Raw genomic sequence first — 20562 nt, 5'->3', positions numbered from 1 at the left:
AGGGAGATAAAACTACATGTGTATTTTGTAATAGTCACTAAGAAAGTGTAAGCCATCTTTTCTTCTCATATAAAGCTTTTTGGAATATTTTGTGCCTATGGTGTAAACAATGGGAGATGCAATGGGTATCCCATGATGATTCTCAAAACTTTTTTCCTTGCATGCCAAACATTAGTTTTGGGGGTGATAGAGGTAATGTCCAGTTACTTTCTTTTTATGCCATTACTTGGTCTATATGGAAATTTAGGAACGATATAATTTTTAACAAAAAGATGTGAGATATTATTCAATTCTTCCAATTTTATCAAATTACGTGTGGCTGTCTGGTCGAAAACTAAATGGCCACACATACAATTAACATATGAAGGTTTAATTCATTGTCTTGATATTATTTCTATAGATAGACAAAGTAAAGCTACCAAGCCGAATGTTGTGTGGTGTGCTCCCCTAGTAGGTTGGTTGAATTTAATGTGAATGGTGCTTGTTCTAGTAGCCCTGGTTAGGCAAGAATTGGAGGTACCCGTCAGGATAGTTTAGTTGTATGCTTAAAGCTAAATTTTCCTAGGCAATTGGGGCAAGTGATTCTAATGGGGTTGAATTACTAGCAATACATGAGGCTTTTAAAATTTTTGATTCTATTATGCCAAATAGTCTTTTAAAACTTTGGATTGAGAGCGATTCACCCAATGTTGTTTTATAGTCAAACAACCATGAGGAGGTACCATGGAGGTATAGGTAGCTGGTGATCAGTTTGGAATGCTTACAAAATAAAACCCCTCGTTGGAAGATTACGCACATTTTACGTGAGGCTAACAGTGCTGCTAATGAACTTGCAAAGGAATAATATTAAGGAGTCAAGATTTAGTCCAAATTTTTGTTTAAAGTGGTGATGGCATAGGGAGAAGGCTTATTGTTTGGATAGATGATAAATATGATAAGAGTGTGGAAGGATGAAAACTTACTACCTAAATGGAATTCTTGATTGCCTTGGAAGTCTAGTGGAGTTACGAGACTTAAGTAAAATAGAGTTGTATAAACCGGGAAATTGTGCTTTTGATTTTAAACATTTACATGCTTTCGGGTGAGATATTGATATTAGGTAGTATTATGCTTAGTTGGATTTGAATGTATGTGAATGTGGTTTTTGCTTGAACTTTTAAATTGCTTGTTATTAAAAGGATGTGATTCAGACGGCATTATGAGAGGCAGTAAGCGGGCACGCAATAGATTTGGATAGGCATATTATTGGAATGCTACATGTTTGGATAATTAGCCCACATTTTGGACAAACATATTTCATCCCCTTTGACAAGAGTTCCTTTTGGATAGGCTCATTCAGGAAGAAAATTTTTGGATATTTGGCATTACAATACAATGCCAAGATGGTATTAAAGTCTTATTTAGATGCTTGGATATCCTTACATCTAAGCATTTTGTACTTAGGGGTTTTTATTTTACTACTTTTCTTATTTTCTTAGTAACAATAAAGTCCAAAGAGTTTCTTTGACAATTAGCAATAAAATTGCATAATTTTCAAAATAAGAAAAACTTAAGAAATCCCTTGACCAATGTAAGCAAAGATGTCGGCAAAGGGGTCTGGCAATTCTCAAATGCAAAGTTTGATTAGGAGACTCAGTGTTAAAATAGTCAAAATAGAGTAGACACTGCACAATAATCTATATCTTGTCCGGATGTTACATGATGAAATGATAACAATTACATAGAATGTGAAATCTTACATCGAGTAAGAGGATAAGTCAGGAAATCCTTAGGTAAGCATATAGATTGCATATTTGAATATCAAACTTAGTTTTAACCTTCAAGAGAATTCATTGACATTTTTTGTTGTCTATCACTTTTGAAATAAAAATTTTTTTAAGTCTGCAAGCGGTCAAAATATGTGATTTTTATAAAATAATCTTTTGAAAATAAAAAATGATAGCAATGATTCTCTTGATTTTTAGATGACCAAAAATGATTTTTCATAATTTTTGGAGTACGTTTGCTATTGTAAATGAAAGCTACAAATTTAATTTCAATCGAAATTTTTCGATTTTGTTCTTGAAACCAAAATTTAGATTTTGATTCTTTTAGATTCTAATTTTTTTTTATTTTTATTGAATCCAAATGGGGAGTGTTTTCTTATTTACATTAAATATCTTAAGTAATGGAGAGTAAAAGGGAAACAAGTAAAAATGAGGATATTTTATAGGTAATTTGTTTTAGAAACTTATAATTTATCAATACAATTTTTCTAGAGCTAAATACATCAATATAGTTCATCAATTTCAAAAAAATAAAAGTGGTAAAAATGTAATTTTAACCCTAACTTATAAATATACCATATTTTCTAAGGGTTGGCAACCCTCAGTTGCATTTTCAAGATAAAGCCCTAACTCTTATGCTCTTCCAAGCCATTTTTGGTCAAAATCACCTTTTTTGAAAGATTGAAGCTTGGTTTTGGGATTTAAATGAGAAAAATGAGATTTTCCCATTCTTGAATCTTTAACTCTTGGATTTTTGGTTTTTAAAGTATGGTTTGTTGTTCAAGAATTATTGATGTCTACGAACTAGAGGATTTGCAAGGATTTTCTCACTCGCTATATATCACCTAAGGTAAGAATGTTGATTTTATGTGTTTATACAAATGGGTATTTTGATTAGCAATAGATATAGTTTAGAAAATCAATTTAGGCAAACTCAAATAGCTTGAAATAATATGAAACAATTATTATGCGATTCCTAGACTAAGTATTAACTGAAATATTTATTTGGGAATTTAGGAACAGTTGAAACTCCAGAAATTTCGTTGAAGTAGACTTTAGCGTACTTGGTCGAAATCAACTTTTGAGGTGAGTGGGTACACCACTTTAATATGTAAAGTTGAAAGCATGATTTGAATGATTAAGGGTTTATTGATGAGCATGATTTCCCATAAATATTTATTCTAGAAAATGTATTTATGGATGTGGAAATGTTTTGGAAGTTGGTTTTTGAAACCATATGTATATGTAAATATGCTATTATGTATTAGTTTTCAATAAGAGTGGATAAGCCTTTTTATGATTGCAGTCAATTCGCTTACTCTGACCTTCGGTCTAGTGTGAGTACAATAATTATATATATGTGATTGAGAACGATTATGGATAATTAAAATGTTCTTAAATGTAAGTACTATGTTTGTGGATTGAGAAGGTCTCCACTTTTCCTTGATTCATGTGTTTGGCATGATTTGTTATTGATGCTTGATCTTGGTATGATGTCACATCCTATTTCCTAGAGAGATCATGGCCGGTGCATGAACCTAAGCGAGCATAACCTGTTAGACCCAAGCAAGCCTCTTATCATAACATCGTTAACATTCATCATTTTATGTAGAAGCATTTTAAAGCCTCCATTTACATATAAAATCATCATGCATGCATTTGTAGTACTCATTATATAATTAAGAAACTTCTAGACTTAATTGTATAAGCTTAAGCATTTGATAAATATATATATCTACTAGTGCCACTATCATAATGCACAATAACATAAACATTAAACATCATTAGTACCCTCGAGTGTCCGTATAGGCTTTAGAGCCACAGTCATAATCTCATACATACATTTATCCATGTAAGATGCCTAACACTTGCAATCACAACATAAACATATTCATAGTCTATAAACATAAACATAAAGTAAAGACCGAATCGTTAGCGAAACGTGACTAACCCTCTAAGCATCAAATGGTTGCTAGACACCTATCAAAGAATGAAGACCGAACACTGTTATCTGTGACACTGGCTGCTATCAATATGCTATCACTGATCTACAAGAAAATAAATGGAAAAAATAATGTGTGAGTCATAAAGACTCCATGAGTAAATACGGGAAGAGGACAAGCTAAGGGATAAGAGTATTTTATAAACATGCACTTATAATCTCATGCCAATTGTGATCAATTTAAACTTAAATCTCATGAAACATGGTGTTTAAACATGTTTGAAATAGCATATGTGATGTGAAAAAGTGTGAATAGCCACTTGGAAAACCCTGTTACCTTTGAAAAGTTTTCAAACAAGCTAATACATACAATTCTTGAATTGATCTATTGATAGATGATGGACATCTATTAATAGATGATGAACATCTATTGATTGATTTAAAGCAAAATGCTTCCTGCTGCATTCTGTATGCTATCTATCGATAAATGTTCTATGTGCATCGATAGATAGACTCTAAACCTCTATTATTTAGGCAAAATTGTGTATTTTTGTCATTCCTTAAATTCCCTGACCTCTTGGGTCTATCTCTATGGCTAATTTCATTCCTCCAAATACAAACTCATGCCAACATCGAATATAGATCATAAACAGTATTCAAGATGAACTTAATATGCAGCATATGATAAAGATAACAATCATAATAAATCCATTACCATTGAACTCACATATTGTGATGATACAACCCCCATCAACGTTAGGTCGGCAATGTTTAACCCCGTTGCACCTTAAGTGTTTATGATGCATCATAGGAGTGAAGTCGTCACTACATACCATGTGAGTGGATTCAAATGCACTCGTTAGGCTTATATATTCAAAGTATTTAGTATGTGGAATGTCCATCATATACATGCTTACTCATCTCATATTGTACATGGAATTTCATATCATATACACATCTCATGGCATTTCCTCATACCTATTCTTTCATCAAATCGTATGTAAAACATACACTACATGCATAATCAAATTGCATTCATTATGCTTCCTCAAACATCTCATGTAGTATATGAAAAACACCTCATATACATAATCATAATAACTTAGATGAAAACCATCATTCAAGCTTCACACATTTCATGCCTCAACATAACTAGCATACACTTCATACATTCATGCATTAGTCATAAATCATATCTTGTACCCGTGTTAGTCCGAAGATTGGAGTAATCGAGTGGACTCAAACATAAAATGCTTATCCCCCCTTATTGAAAACTAATACATAATATCATATTTACATACATAATAGGTTGAAAACGGATTTTAAAATATTTTCCTCATCCACAAATAAATTTTTAGTTCATAAATATTTGCAAAAAATCATATTTGCCATTAAACTTCAAATCATGCTTCAACTTTAGACATCAAAATGGTTTTGAAAGTGGTGTATCAACTCACTTTATTAGAAGATCGATTACAACTCCGATTGCATGTAATTCGGTGTGTTATCAAGCGTTCATATCAGACAATATTTATAACAATCAATTTCTAAATTAATAATCTCAGACTAATTAATCTAAAAACTTTTAAAATCTATTCGCTTTAAACTATGGCCATTTTTTGTCTCTAGACTAAGCTAGAAATTTATAAATCCTCTAAACTTACCTTAAATGAGCTTAGATGTTGAAAAAGGTCACAAAAACCTTAGCTTTAATCTTGAATAGAAACTTTTGGGCAAAAATCATAAATTTTCAACATTAAATGTGAGCTTGAAAGGTTTTATAGCATAAAAATATCTTTTTTACCTTTAAACTTTAAAACTAAGATCAAACTCATCAAAAGTAATGATTTTTCATTAAAAATGAGTTGAAAAAGTTTTAAAGAGGTTTTACCTTTCAAAAAAAAAAGGTTGAGGGTTGAGAAACCCTTGAGCATTGGGTCATATATATAGTTTGGGAAGTGAAAATATGCTTTTACCTCATTTATTTTTGTGAAAACGATGTCATTTATCTATAAATTAGGGCTATTTATCTACATATGAGCTTTAGAGCCCTTTTTGGAAGTTTCCTGATGGCTATCTATCGATAGATGGTTTCCATCTATAGATAGATTTGGCCATCTATGGATAGATTTGCTCATCTATCTATAGATATTCTTTAGGGCAGCTTTGATGAACCCTTTCTAGGTTATATCTATTGATAAATGAAGAACATCTATCAATTGATTGGGTCCAAAAATAAAAATAAACCTTAGAAACATGTCCAATTGAACTCTTTTCAACACAAAACTTTGTAAATCATCTTAATGCATCAAAGCATGAATTTTGCAAAGATCAAAACTTACTTTTTAACATTCCAAATACAAAATCATCTCGAAACTTTACACCATGAAGTTTTCCATTCACAAAACTAAATTTCAAGTTTTCAAAAACACAATTTAAATTTCTCATTAAAAGGATTTCTAACTTAGAAAATCTCACACTAGGGTGGGGTTTCATATATGAGCTTCTATGAAATTTTGATCGTGTTATGATTAGTTCTAGTCTTGGTGTGGGGGTAAAAATACCACAGGGTTAAGCTTGGTCAACGTGTCACTTTTTCCCCTTTTGTATGTTGGCTACAGTCTTGGCGTGGGGTAAGAATATCATAGGGTTAAGTTGGGCACCATACCATTTTTACTCTCTTTATAAGTCTCAATGTGGGGCTAAGAATACCATAAGGTTAAGCTAAGCATTGTACCACTTTTCCTTTTCTTATGAGTCCCGGTATGGAGGTAAGAATACCTCAAGGATGAGTGGCCAAAAGTACCCATTCTTCCCTTAATTTGCTTATAGTATGTATTGATATGACTTATTAAATGAAGGGTTCATTATCGATTAAATGTTTGATGTTTAACTTGAAGGTTCATAGGTTACTTACCATTTTCTCCTTGCAAACGTTTTGTAAGTTGAGCTTTGATATGAGTACCATATTTTATGCATCATGTATTTTGAGTGCATTTATGGCTACATAATTGTCATAATTATTTTGCAACTATGAATTATTGCAAAAACTCTTATCCCTTTGTTTGTCTCCTACCCCATATTCAATCACAGAGTCTTTGTAACCCATATTTTATTTTCTCTTATTTTGTTTCAGATCAGTAGCTTGCTTGATTAGGCAACTTGTGGAGTAATAGAGCAACTCATTCATGGTAGGTGTGGTAAAGCCTTTTTTCCAGCCTTTCAATGTCATACACTCCGTAATGTGTCTAGTCTAGTTTTGAACTATTTTGTTGATAATGAACTATGTTATGTAAATAATGTCAATAAACTTGTTTACGTTTTTACATGTTATGTTGAGCAAAACATAAAATAGGATATGGGTACTTGCTATGGTTGATATGGGTGCATAAAATGATAAGACTATGGTGGATGTCTATAGCAAAATAGGCACGAGGTACTTGCTATAGCATAATTGTTTTATTTACATGTGAATATTTATATGAAATGTGAAAGAAACCACACTTTACATTGAGAAGTTCCGTAATGTACTAGCCTCCATGAATTATTGCATGTTTTGATCATAGATGAACTTATGTTAGTGAATGTGATGGATGATTAGCCCATACATTTATGGATTTAGGCTTGCTTGGGCTTAATGGGCCATGCCCACATAGGTCCATGAATTGGTCATGATCTCTCTTGAAATGGGATGTGACACAGAAAGACTATGCACCGAAAGGTGAAGTCAAACCACTATGACTTTTCTTAACACTTGGGTAGTCATGATGCATTGGTCGATGCCAATCTTGATTTATAACTGTAACTTAATCAATTAGGAAATTGATTATGAATACAAAAGAGTTTGATTTATCTAATATTGGTTTACCTTGGATTATAGTTTATATTTACCTTGAATGTAAAATAGCGTTAATTAAGTTAAACTTAATTGAAAGAAGTTAAGAACTTGGAGGACTTAATTGAATGGATCAATTAATCTTGAGGCAATTTTGCAATTAGCATCAAAAGTTGTGCAAATCCTACTAGGGTTAGGATTAACATAAATTGCATATAAATATGAGGCTTATCTTGCACTTGAAAAGCTATTTCAATCCACAAACAACCAAAAACTTGATAGGTTATTGAGGAAATTGTTAAGAGAGAATCCAAACCTTACAAGTTGCCTTTTTGCTCCTAAACCCGTTAAACATTGATGATTGATATTGTTGTTGCTTTAACCTTCGATTCTTCATCCCTTGATTGGTGACTTATTGTATTCCACTTGCTAAAAATGTCCTTGGCAATAGTTGGCCTTGTTAGCTTTACAATTGATCCATGTTTTGAAATGAAAAAAATCAAAAGATCAAAATTGCTTAAACAAGTCTTTGAAATGAGATTTGATTAGTATAAGATCCCCTAAATACTTAGATTTGAATTGGTTAAGTGTTTTGGCATGAAAAAAGATGTTAGCTTTATTCTTGTTTTAACATGATAAAATTGATTGAACTTAATGACCTTTGAAAATGAAGGAAAGATATTTTTGAATATGAAGAAAACCTTAAACCCTCAACCCTCAACCCTAAACTTAAAAGAAAGATATATTGAAATGCTTTGATTTTTGAACATGTTTTGAATATGAATGATCTTGCTTTTGAACTTAAAGAAATATCTCTTAGTTTTCTAAAAAATTTCTTGTTTTTAAAATTCAAAATGCTAGATAAAGAATCAAGTTCTCAAAAGATATGACTTGATTCTTAAAAGAAAAGAAAGCAAAATCTATTTCTTTGATTACAAGAAGAATTTATTCTGGAGAAAAAAAAGTCAGTTGTTGAATAGAGATCAACAGTGAAAAATAGATTCTAAAAAAAGAAAAAGTCAATTCTTGAAAGATAGAAGCTTTAAGATTTATGAAAAACTGACACCTTAGAGACAAAGAATCGATTTTGGAAAGATAGAATATAGAAGGCAGAAAAGCAAAGAAGAAATAATTGATTCTACATGGAGAATATATTGGTTCTTAAAGCACCATAAGTACAATTCAGAAACCTGGTAACCAAGAAAGACATGGTACAACTGGACAAAAGTGGAGTAGCAAAAATCAAGCTTAAATTCAAATTTTGATGCCAAACCATAGTAAAGAACCAACACCTTGAGGCAAAAGAATCGATTCTCCTGAGATAGAAAGCTATGGACTTTGCAAAGAACTGACAACTCAATAACAAAGAATCAATTCTACAGATGCAACAAAATTTTGCACACTGGTTGGAATGTGCAAGAAATTATTTGAATTTCATTCCAATAGGTGGAAAATCACAGATGGTATAAATATTCCTTTTGAGGATGTTAAAGAAAAATGAGAAGAAGAATTTGAAAGATTTTGAATCATTTTTGAAGAAGAATAGAGCGAAAAAAAAGAGAAAAAGCTGTTAGCAAAAAGTTTTAATCCTTAAGCAAGCAAAGAATCTAAAGATCACATTTTTATTCTTCAACTGATTCATCTTGAGCTTAAACCTTTTTTGATCATCTATATCTTTGTGAAAGCTCTTACCTTTCTGATCCTAAATTCCTTTATCAACTTTTTTAAAGGTTTTAAGTTGGAGATTCACTATAATCTATTGTTATATTGGTTATACCTCTAAGCAAAAGGTAGAAGGGTTTTTCATGATCCTTTAAAAGGGTTCATTTTGTGTAAAAGTTGTGTTTGGACCTGAAAGAGGTTACACATGATCCTACAAAAGGCATGTTGTAGAATTTATGCTTAATCCTGCAAAAGGCATGTTGTAAAGGTTATGCTTGACAATGTTAAAAAGTTGATACAGTTGGATCACAAAACTGTAATAACTATTTTGTGTGCCCTTACTAAATATGAATTCAATATGGTAGCTATTTGTTCTACAGTAAAAGAAATTTGGGATACTTTATAAAATTTTTATGAAGGCAATAGTCAAGTAAAAAAGCCAAAGATTAGTATACTGGCATATAATTATGAGTTGTATAAAAATGAAAGATAAGGAGTCCATAAAAGAGATGTTTGAGAGATTTACAAAGATCATAAAAGAACTTAAAGCTTTAAGAAAAAGTTCCTAAATGCACAGTTGATGAAGAAAATCCTTCACTACTTACCCAAATCTTGGAGACTTAAGGTCACCGCCATTGAAGAAGCAAAAGATCTAAATGTACTTAAGCTGGATGAGCTCATAGGATCTTTGCTTACTTATGAAATGCCTTTTAGGCATGAGAAAGAAAGAAATGAGGCAATCAGAGGAGAATCAAAAAGAAAAAACATTGCTCTCAAGATTGTAAAGTAAAATGATGAAAAGTCACTTGAGAGTGACAATGAAAAGGAAGATGATAAGGAGATAACACTATTGACCAAAAGGTTTAATAGATTTCCAAGGACTAAACAAGGAAGCAGAAAGCCTTTCAAGAAAAAAAGAACATAGAAGAAATTTGAGAAGAGATATTCCAAAGGTTGATCATGGAAATGATTATATTATTTGTTATGAATGAAAAAAGCCTGGTCACTCTAAATATGAAAGAACTCAAAAAGAGTCATAAAAGAAACTCCAAGAGAAAAGCAATGGTAGTTGCATGGAGTGATAGTGATGAATCCCAAGATGAGTAAGAATAGGAAATTACGAATTTGTGCTTTATGGGAGTTGAAAACTCCAAGGTTTGTTCTTTAAACATTGCTTCTTGTGATGAGCTTCAGGATGCATATGATGACTTGGCATTTGAATTTGAACATATGAATTTGAAATACAGAAAGATCATCTTTAAGCTTAACGTAAAAAATGATTACATGATTAACATTAAGTCTGAGATAGAAAATAAAGTAAACATTTTAGAGAATGAAGTGAATGTGTTAAAGAAGAAAAATGAGCAACTAACTGAATCATATTCTAAATGGAACATAAGCTCTTAAAAACTTAATGAGATGCTTGAAACTCAAAAAGCATTCTTTGACTACAATGGCTTAGGATATGATAGGACAAAGATAAAAACTTTCATTGAAAAAGAAAATGAAAAGCATGGTGCATAATATATATGTGTTTGTTGCCATAAGAAGGGACATTCTATAATTTTTTGTCCTCTCAGGAATATAGCCCCCAAGGAAAAGATTGTAAAAAAAGGTGTAGGTTCCAAAAGGAACCAAACCTACATTGAGAAGAATTATGGAAATTTTTGAGATTCCAAATAAAAACAAACTTGGAAGAACTAACTCTCATAGACACAAGAAAGCTTGTGTACAAAGATAAAAAATTGGTTCTGTTTTGTAGGAAAAATCAAGGCAAGAATGCATGGACTAAGCTTATTACAAAATTAAGTGATATCTATTTCATGAATAACTTGCCTATAAAAAGTGAATTGTTGATTGTTTGATTGCCTTCTAATTGGTTGATTATTGCTCAAATAAATATTACTTTTCTTGAATTCATAATTTGAACGAGTGATGTTTTGATGATCTTGTGTGCATAATAGTTGCTGTAATAAAATTTACATATCATTTCATACACATGCATCACTCAAAAACCAACAACTATGTGAACTAAACTTGATTCTAGTTAGAAGTTTTCTTGTATTGGACTTGGATAAAAAGATCTTTATTTTTCAAGTTTACAAAGTTTAAGAATCGACCTTTGATTTTTAAAGAATCGATCCTTCAAAAAAACATTTTCCAAAATGCTTCAAGAATTCAAAGAATCAACCTCTTAAATTTCACGAATTGATTCTCAAAAAGAATCGCAAAAGTTTAAGAAAAACTAAGGCGTAAAGAATCAATTCTTATCATTTTGGAATCAACTTTTGCACTTTAAGTCAGGAAATTATTTAAGCCTCAAACTCTCATTTATCGGTTTTAAAGATTTTCAAAAGTTGAAATTTCACAATCTTATCTCTCTGAAGAAATTTTCTCTTTCCAAAAGTAGGGTTTTAAGAATAAAAAGACTGAAACTTTCTCTAAAAAGCTTTTCAATTTTAAATTTATTTAAGTTCCAATTGACCCATTTACAAATACAAGTCATCTAAGGGTAGGATTGGTTCTATGCATGCAAGAATCAACACCTTTTTCTCAAAACCTCAATTCTTCACTCCAAACCTTCAGAGAAAATGGCTCCAAAAGGTCAAGAGAAGAAAAAGGAAAAGCTTTTGCCACTTCGTCAAAGAAACAGAGAAAAGAGAAAATTGATGTTCTTGACGTACACTTTTCTACTCCACCTAAAAGAAGAATGTTTGATAATCGCTATACAATAAGAAAAGCATTTCATGGAAGGATTACTGGCTTAGATTTTTTGGAAAATGAGTTAAGATTTCCCAAAATTGAAAATTTAAAGGAAATGGGTTGGTACGATTATCTCAATCTAAGAATAAACGTTTATAAAGATCTGGTAAGAATATTTTATTCAAATGGGACAATTAGTTATGAAGGAGAATATGATGATGATGTGGTTAGTCATGATGACTTAGTCCTCACTTTTTTAGTTAAAAGGTCATATGCTATCACACCTTCACTACTTCAAAAGTTGTTAAAGCTAAAACCACCAAGTAGGAATGTAATAACCTTCATGGGTCAGGAGAATACTATATCAAAAGAAGAGTTGAATGTAGAGTTTCTTTTGGGCCTAATCACAATAGCAAACTTCCCGTACAGTGCTTCCATGCTAAGTCTCAATGATAGAATCTTGCATCAAATTATTACTTGCAACATAATACCCATTGAAACAAAGCATACCTTGGTGACATTTAAGGAAATGTTGTTCATGTATCACATCAAAAGGACACCTATTGAACTTGTTTAATTCATTTTTAGAGACATGATATATTTGGTTCGTTGTGCAAGAAATAATTTGTTCTATGGTATGGCTATTTGTGAAGTAATTGATAAGCTAAAGATAGACATTGGCATTGATAAACCTAAAATGCAGAACAAGATTAAGTTTTTGGACAATAATACTCTTGGGAGAATGGGATGAGTATAGTGCTGAATAGCATGGTTAGGTCAAAAAGGATGAAGCTCAAGAAAGAAAGAAACAAGCATCACGAACTCCACTTGCTCCAACCACTGCTATTACTTCATCAACAACCACTTCACAGATTACTCCATGCCATTTAGTCAACCTAGCATGATGCATATGGGTTGAGGTGCATGACTTTTTAAGTGCAAGGGTTGATAATCAAGGGAGGATGGTTGAACAGAACCTTGAAAGAATTGAACAAAAAATTGAGGATGCAATTTCAAAGTTTGTTCACAGTTACAAAGCATCTTTGATCACTATTGTCACTTAATTAAGAAGTTGCAAGCAACATTGAGTAAATTGAAGAAAGAAATGAAGCAACTAGTACAAAATCAAATTGATTTAGCCCATAACCAAAAGAAACTCCATGATAGGATGAACAAGACAAAAACCTCCATAATTCACAATCTTGATAACTTAGACGCTAATACTAATTCTGACCCATAGGCATATGCATTAGTACGTGCATACATCTTTATTTTGTTCAAATCTAATTGTAAGGAGATTGATATGTTGTATTTCTTTTACTTAATGAGACATCTCTTTGATTACACAACTCTGTGTTAATATCTCTCTGTGTTGATTGATGATTGTTTGAACTCACTTGTTGTGAATGTCTCTAAGTTTTATCCTTAAATGTTGATTAATACTTATACTTAACTTTTGCTATTAACGTTGTATTTTCCTATGAGTTTTTCTTCCCATTGTTCTTAAACTCTATTTTCTATTCCTTTTTGATATAACAAAAAAGGAAAGAAATATTATGAGTACATATGCGCTTCATTTTTCATTCATGATGGTTGCATTTTTAAGACTGATGTCAAAAGTGCTTTCAAACTTAAATGTAATTTGAAAAAGCACAAGTTCAAGGGGAGCTTTACTTGAGAAAAATATTTTGAAATCATGAAGCATATTTTCAGGAAGAGTTTCCTTCAATGAGCAAATTAACTATTAATTTTGTCATATCAAAAAAAGGGAGATGTTTTGAAGCTAATCTTAAAGAGAAATGAATTGAATATTTGAACATGCTAATGAAGTTAAAGATATGCTCTTAAACATGCTCAAATACTTTTGAAATTTTATATGCAAAGAAATTGTTTTTTAAAGAACTCAAATTCAAAGTGCTAGCCTAAGAATTAAATTCTTAAATTTAAAGGGTTTAGGGTTTAAGATTTAGGGTTTAAGGTTTAAATTGAAAAAAATATATTTCTTTATCATAAGAAAAATCAATTCTGGAGATTGATTATGAGAAAAAAAGAAGTCAATTCTTAAGTAGACATAAACAGTGAAAAATTGATTATGAGAAAAAAAGAAGTCAATTTTTAAAAGATAGAAGCTTCAACAATTAAGAAAAACAGACACCTCAGAGAGCAAGAATCGATTCTAGGAGAATAAAATGCATAAGGTAGAAATGTGAAGAAGAAATCATTAATTCTCCAAGAAGCAGAAGTCGATTTTGGGTGAAGAATGAATAAAAGAGCATAAGCTTGAAGACAAAGAATCGATTCTACATGGAGAAGATATTAGTTCTTGAAGCACCAGAAGAAAGAATTAAAACCTTGGTGACCAAGAAAAAGATTCGGTAAATGAATAGGAATGAAGCATAAAAAATCAAGCCCAAATTCAAATTTTGGCACAAAACTACAGTGAAAAACCACACCTTAAGGTTGAAGAATCGATTTCTCAAAGGTGCAAAGGTGTCACTTTTCAACCTAATTGTAAAAGAATTGGCATCTCAAAATAGAAGAATTGATTCTCCAAAGATAGAAAGTTTCAAACTTTTTGAAGAACCAACAACTCATGATCAAAGAATCGATTTTGCATTTAGGACAAAAATGTTCAAGCTAGTTGGAATGTACAAAAGCTTATTCAAATTTGACTCATGTGGGCAAGAAATCACAGGGCTTATAAATATTTTCCTTGAGAACATTAAAGTAAGGGACTTGAACAATTTTGAATCATCTTTGAAAAGAAAAAAGGCAAAAAACAATTAAAAGAGCTGTGAGTAGAAAAATAATATAATTGATTAAGAGCTGAACCTAGAGATCACATTTTTATCCTTTAACTGATACTTATTGAGCTTAAACCTTCCTTCACCATTCCTATCATTTGAGAATGCTCTCATATTTCTGAGCCTAAAGTTCCTTATAAGCTTTATTAGATGTTTTAAGCTAGAGATTCTTTTGAATCTACTATTGTATAGTTATACCTCCAAGCAAAAGGTACCAAGGTTTTGCCTGATACTTTAAAAGGTTGTATTTTATGTAAAGGTTGTGCTTGAACTTGAAAAAAGTAGTGTCTTGGTTGAAATTACGCTTGGTCCTGTGAAAAGGCATGTTGTGAAAGTTACGTCTAATCATATTAGAAAACATGTTGTAAACGTTACGCTTGATCTTGTTGAAAAGGCAAGTTGATAGTGGATTCAAACTCCTTGTGCTATCAAGGGAGAGAACGTGGGTATTGGAAGGCTGAACCTCTATAAAAATCTAGCTGAATACTATTTACTTTTTGCACTTTACTTATTTGTTTCATACTTTGTTTTTGTTACTTTTTTGCTGCATTTTCAAATATCTTTTAAAAAAGGAGAATTTTTTATTCATAACCAATTCACCCCCATCTTGGTTACTCTACTTTAAGCTTATCTTCCTAACACTATATTAAATAAGCAAAGAATGATTCTATCTAAGGGAAAAAGTTTTAAGTTTCTATTGTGTTAGTAATACTTTTCCTAAACAAACATCTCTACCAAGAATTCTCATGCAGAAGAAAATGTAGATGCTTGATTTTGTCCACTAGTATATCATCTTTTTAATATCATGTAAGTTTGTCTTGTAGGTAATTACACTACCATATGGATTAATGCAAGTAATTTGAAATAAGTGACAAGGTTACATTATTGGTAGAAGCAATGGTAGTAACCCCTAAACAAATGGTAAGATTTTTGGGTTCATTCCACTATTTGGATGTTTTAAAAAGTTTGACTTAATAGCTTAGACATGGAGATAAGAAAGAAGTCTTTTTTTTAGTTTTTCCTTAAATTAGTCAAAGAACCTTATAGGTCCTTATATTATGCGATTTTCATCAATTTATACCTTTTTTAGCCCTTTTACTTTGAAATTTGAACAACTGAGTCCCTCCCCCTAACACTGTTTAATTTTTCCATTATTGTTGTTGATGTGGCACTAATGTGGGCTTGAAATGCTGACATGGCAATAATGATGTGACACTAACATGCTAATGTGACAATAATGATATGGAAGACCTAAAAAATATTTTTAGAAAAAATAATTTATGCTATGTCATAGAGAATAAATTGAACAAAATTGTAAAGTATAAGGACTAAATTGAACAAAGATCATATAGGAACTAGATTGGGTACTTTCTTAGTTTTTATTTAACATTACGTTTATGTAAAAAATATGTAGCTTTATACATCAGTTAGTTTGGTTAGCTCAATAAAAATGGTGAGGGAATATGTAAAAGGGGGATGAATTGGATTTCAAAAATTCCTTTCAACAACTTGAGCTTTTTAGCTTGATGATGGTTTTCAAAATTTGTTGTCACTTTAAAACAAATCAATGGAAATGAACAAACAAGATAAAAACAAATTTTCAATACTCTTCGTGGTGAAATGAAATGCTCAAGTATATAGCTGAAGAGTAAGTGAGCTTTGAACAAATTTCTAAAACATTTTTCATGATAAAAACACAAGCTTAAGAAGAAGAAAGATTCATAAACTTGCTCTCTCTTTAAAACATTTCAGAAACAATTTAAAATACAAATAAGCAAGTAGGTTGGAAGTGGATTCTCAAAACTATTCAAAGAGAAGTAAACGAGGATATGTATCAAGGTAAATCATAAGTTATTTAAAGAGTGAGTTGATTTAAAATCATTTTGAAGACAAATATTCAAGTCACTTCACATTGAGATAAAGAAACACAATTTCAAATTGAAAAGGAAAGGAGCTGATAATAAATTTCAAAAACTTCTTCAAAATGAAATAAGCAAGATCAATAACAAATGTTCAAATTTCTTCACAACAAAGTAAAAAATCCTCAAGTGATAAATAATGAAGCGCGAAGAAATAACACACAAATTCAAGAGGAGAAAGAGAAGAGAAAAGATACAAATGATTTGTAGATGTTCGACCTTGTCCATAGGTGCATACATCCTCTCCCTTAGCTCACCAAAGAGTTCTTAATCCATTATGAAAATTGCCTTTTCAAGGATCAAGCATAACCTTTACACATTACCTTTTCGAGAAGATCAAGCATAACCACACACTGCTTTTTCACAAGATCAAGCACAACCCACACACTGCCTTTTCACATGAGCAGGCATAACCCACACTCTTCCTTTTCAAAAATCAGGCAAAACCTTAGCTTTTTCAAGGATCAAGCAAAACCTTACCTTTTTCAAGGATTTGGTAAAACCTTTACATCATCGCCTTTTAAAATTTCAAGCATAACTTTTTCTCTCTTACAATGTTAAAGCTCACATATTCCTCTAGAAGGCTAATTTGGCTAGGTGAGTACATAAAGGAAGAGTTTGGTGTAGCTAAAAAATTATTATAAAATATATGAGTGAAAACATAAAAGGGTGGAAGCTCAAACATAGCTCATAGAAGAGTGGTTGTTCTAACTTAGTTTTTCTCTCTTTTTCCTCTTCTTGTTCATTTCATTTGATTCTTGATCAAATGATCTTTCGATCTTCTCTCTTCCACTTCTAAATGTACTGAAAAAAGTTCCATTTTATAGTTGGAGAAGCTTTATAGCTATTGAGGATGATTTGATGTAGAAACTAGCCATTATTCTTATCTTTTTTTGGCTTTCTTGAAGAAAGGTATTAATACCTTCGGGAGTCATCTTGATACTTTAACATTTTTTCTCCAGAATTTGAAATCTGATGGTGAGGTATCGAAACTTTGAAGCCATGTCTCTATACATTGTGCCAAGTATCAAGACTTTGAAACCAAGTATCAAGATTTTCAAACCAAGTGTCAAGATTTTGAATCCAAGTGTCAAGACTCTATGAAATGTCACCATACCTCACTTTAATGTCTTTATACCTTTGTCTTGATGTATAGAAAATTCTTATTCTTAAACTTAATTTTGATGTCAAGCACTTAGACATTTGCTATGGAATTCTGAAGGTAAAGTCTTTGTACTTGAAGTCTTCTATCTTGACTCATTCAAACTTTTTCTCTAGACTTTGAAGATTGAAAGCAAGGCTTGATACTTGAGATGTAGGTCTCAATACATTTGGTCTTACTCTTTGGAATTCTACTATTTTGAGAAATTGTCTTGTTATATTCAATCTTGTTCTCAATACTTGAGTACATGCTCACTGAAAAAATAACTCTTCTTGAGTGGAGTGTCTATATCATTTAGAGTTTGTTAGACCCATTGAAGTGCTACAAGGGAGGGTTGAATAGCACTTAAAATTTTCTTGTTAGCCTTTTAGAGCTTGTAGAGCTCTTAATCAACTCGATGAAGGAAGGATCGGAACTTGTTTGAATTAAAAAACACCAAGGAAAGGTAACGAAAAATGGATAATTCAAGAGTATTTATAGTGGTTCAATCCTCGCAACCTACATCCACTACCTTGATCAACCAATCAAGGATTTTCAACCTAACTTCACTATACCAGTGGAATTAATAACTTTCACCAAGCTTTTACAAGGTGAGCTTTTAACCCAAGCTCTATTCCTTTACAATGACCTTTAAGAGTGCTTTCTACACTTTAAATACCCAAGATAAAGAAGAAAAAGAAGTACAACTAGAAGTCTTTATAAATCCAAAAAGATTACAAGCAAGCTTAAATACTTTTTCTGAAGTAAGAACGAAGAACAAGTGTTTTTGGTGAAAGATATTTGGCTTTTTGCTCAAAATGGGTTTTTCTTTTTCAATCTACCTTCTCTAACTATTAGAGCTTCCTTTTATACTTGGGGAGTTATATTTTTCTATTGAGGACAATTTCTAGCCATTGAAGACAACTTTGATGCCATTCTAGCCATTCTTTTATCCTTGAGTGCTTAAATTCAAATAGGCAAACTAAGTTTGACTAACTACTTACAAGCAAATTTAATCAATTACAGCTTTTTTGCCTTGCACTATCTTGTTGCTATGTACTCTACGTTAATCAATTACAAGATACTCTAATCAATTAAGAGATCTCTATGTTAAAGCTTCTCTACTTCAACAGACTTCCTTTAGTTGGCTAACTCTCCCCTCAACTGATTGGAGCTTCACTTCCTTCAGCTTTTACTGATTGACACAATCTTAAATCAATTATAAAATTTCTAAATTTGAATTTTCTTAGCGGTCAGACATATTTCAAATTTGAATTTTTGACGTTTTGAGGTTTTTCCAGTTTTGTGCTTTAACCTATTAACTCCATGCCTTAAACGATTATCACACCTCTGTTTTCCTTTGTCCAGCACCTTCTCAATCAGTTAAGCCTAATAGTAACTGATTATTGTTTTTCTATTTTGTTTCAACTTGTATCCTAGTCATTCCTTAACTAATTAAGGCTTTTTGCTAATCAATTACAAAAGTTCTATATTCTTTAACTCATTTTATCTTTCTCACTCTAACTGATTAACCTATCTATTATATGATCTTGTCTTTAAACACTAATTTTATTAAGGAAATTAACTTTATCCTACACACTTAAATAGTGAAGTTATACATTAATGAATGAGGAATGTTTTATTATCATAAAAAACATATGGAGTCAACATTCTCCTCTTTTTTTTTATAATGACAAAACACTCCTAGATTAAGAGTGTAATATCTATAAAAAATTTATGTGTGAATTTTTTAGGATTGCTCCCCCTAAATATGTGCCCTATAAACAATAAAATTATCTAATATGACAGCATGAGCAATAAAGTCATTCAATCATAAGAACATGTATATATATATATAGATAATCAACACAATTCCTTCATAACAGCATAAACTTCAAGACAACATAAAACACACATAAGCATTGTTCAACTTAAAACACACCATAAAAACATAGCTAAATAAATAAGTTTATGTCTAACACATTACTTCCTACCTCTAGTCTTTAATCTTATCTCCCTTTTTTTGTCATCATCTAAAAAGGATCCTAATTAGAGTCCAAAGACGGTGAGGATTCATTAATGCCAAAATACACTTTCAAAGGCTTACGAAAGGAGCTAGATGAAGAGTTTGATGATAAGGATGAAAAGGTCAAGGTGGATGAGATAATCTTGGGGGATGCAAGCTTTGAAGGCTAATTAGTGGAGGTCAAGGCTAGTCTTGCTGCTTTTCTTCTCTTAAAGGTGGTGGTCTTAGTAGCCAATGTTTTTCTACCTTTACTAGTAGGTTTTTAAGAGGTTGGTCCAATAGTTGTTGTCATCCCTTTGTCCTTGACTAGTTGAGTGACAAGTTGTTCTAATTTTTTTAGGCTAACTTAGCCTCTTGTTCCATTCTTGCCTTTTTCCTTTGTTAATTAGCTTTAGTCTCTTTCAACAGTTCACTGATGAATTGAGATACCTCTATCTCTTTTAATTTAGTGGATCCCTTTTTCTATTGGTGGCTATTCTTAATTCAACTTTGCTTTTCAAATTCTTGTTCTACCTCTACTTTTTCCTCTTGTTCTTTTCTTTCTGTTGTTGGTTCCTTTTCTTTTTCCTTCTCTTCTTGTACAGCCTTTTCTCTTTCAGAGTCATTTTCCTTTTTCATGTTTTCAGTTTCAAGTTTTTCTTTTTCAGTTTCACCTTCATGGTCAAATGTAAGGACCTCAAACTACTCTATAGTAGTTCTCTCATTGGAGGCACTTAAGGTTGTTGCTTACTTTTTTGAAATAGGGGTTGTAGTTTTTTTTCCTT

Source organism: Theobroma umbraticum, unplaced genomic scaffold, assembly GCF_002168275.2.
Source record: "Theobroma umbraticum cultivar Fairchild unplaced genomic scaffold, ASM216827v3 scaffold_89.0, whole genome shotgun sequence".
Taxonomy (NCBI): Eukaryota; Viridiplantae; Streptophyta; class Magnoliopsida; order Malvales; family Malvaceae; genus Theobroma; species Theobroma umbraticum.
The sequence above is the reverse complement of the archived record's forward strand: the minus strand, read 5'-3'. Positions refer to the sequence as shown.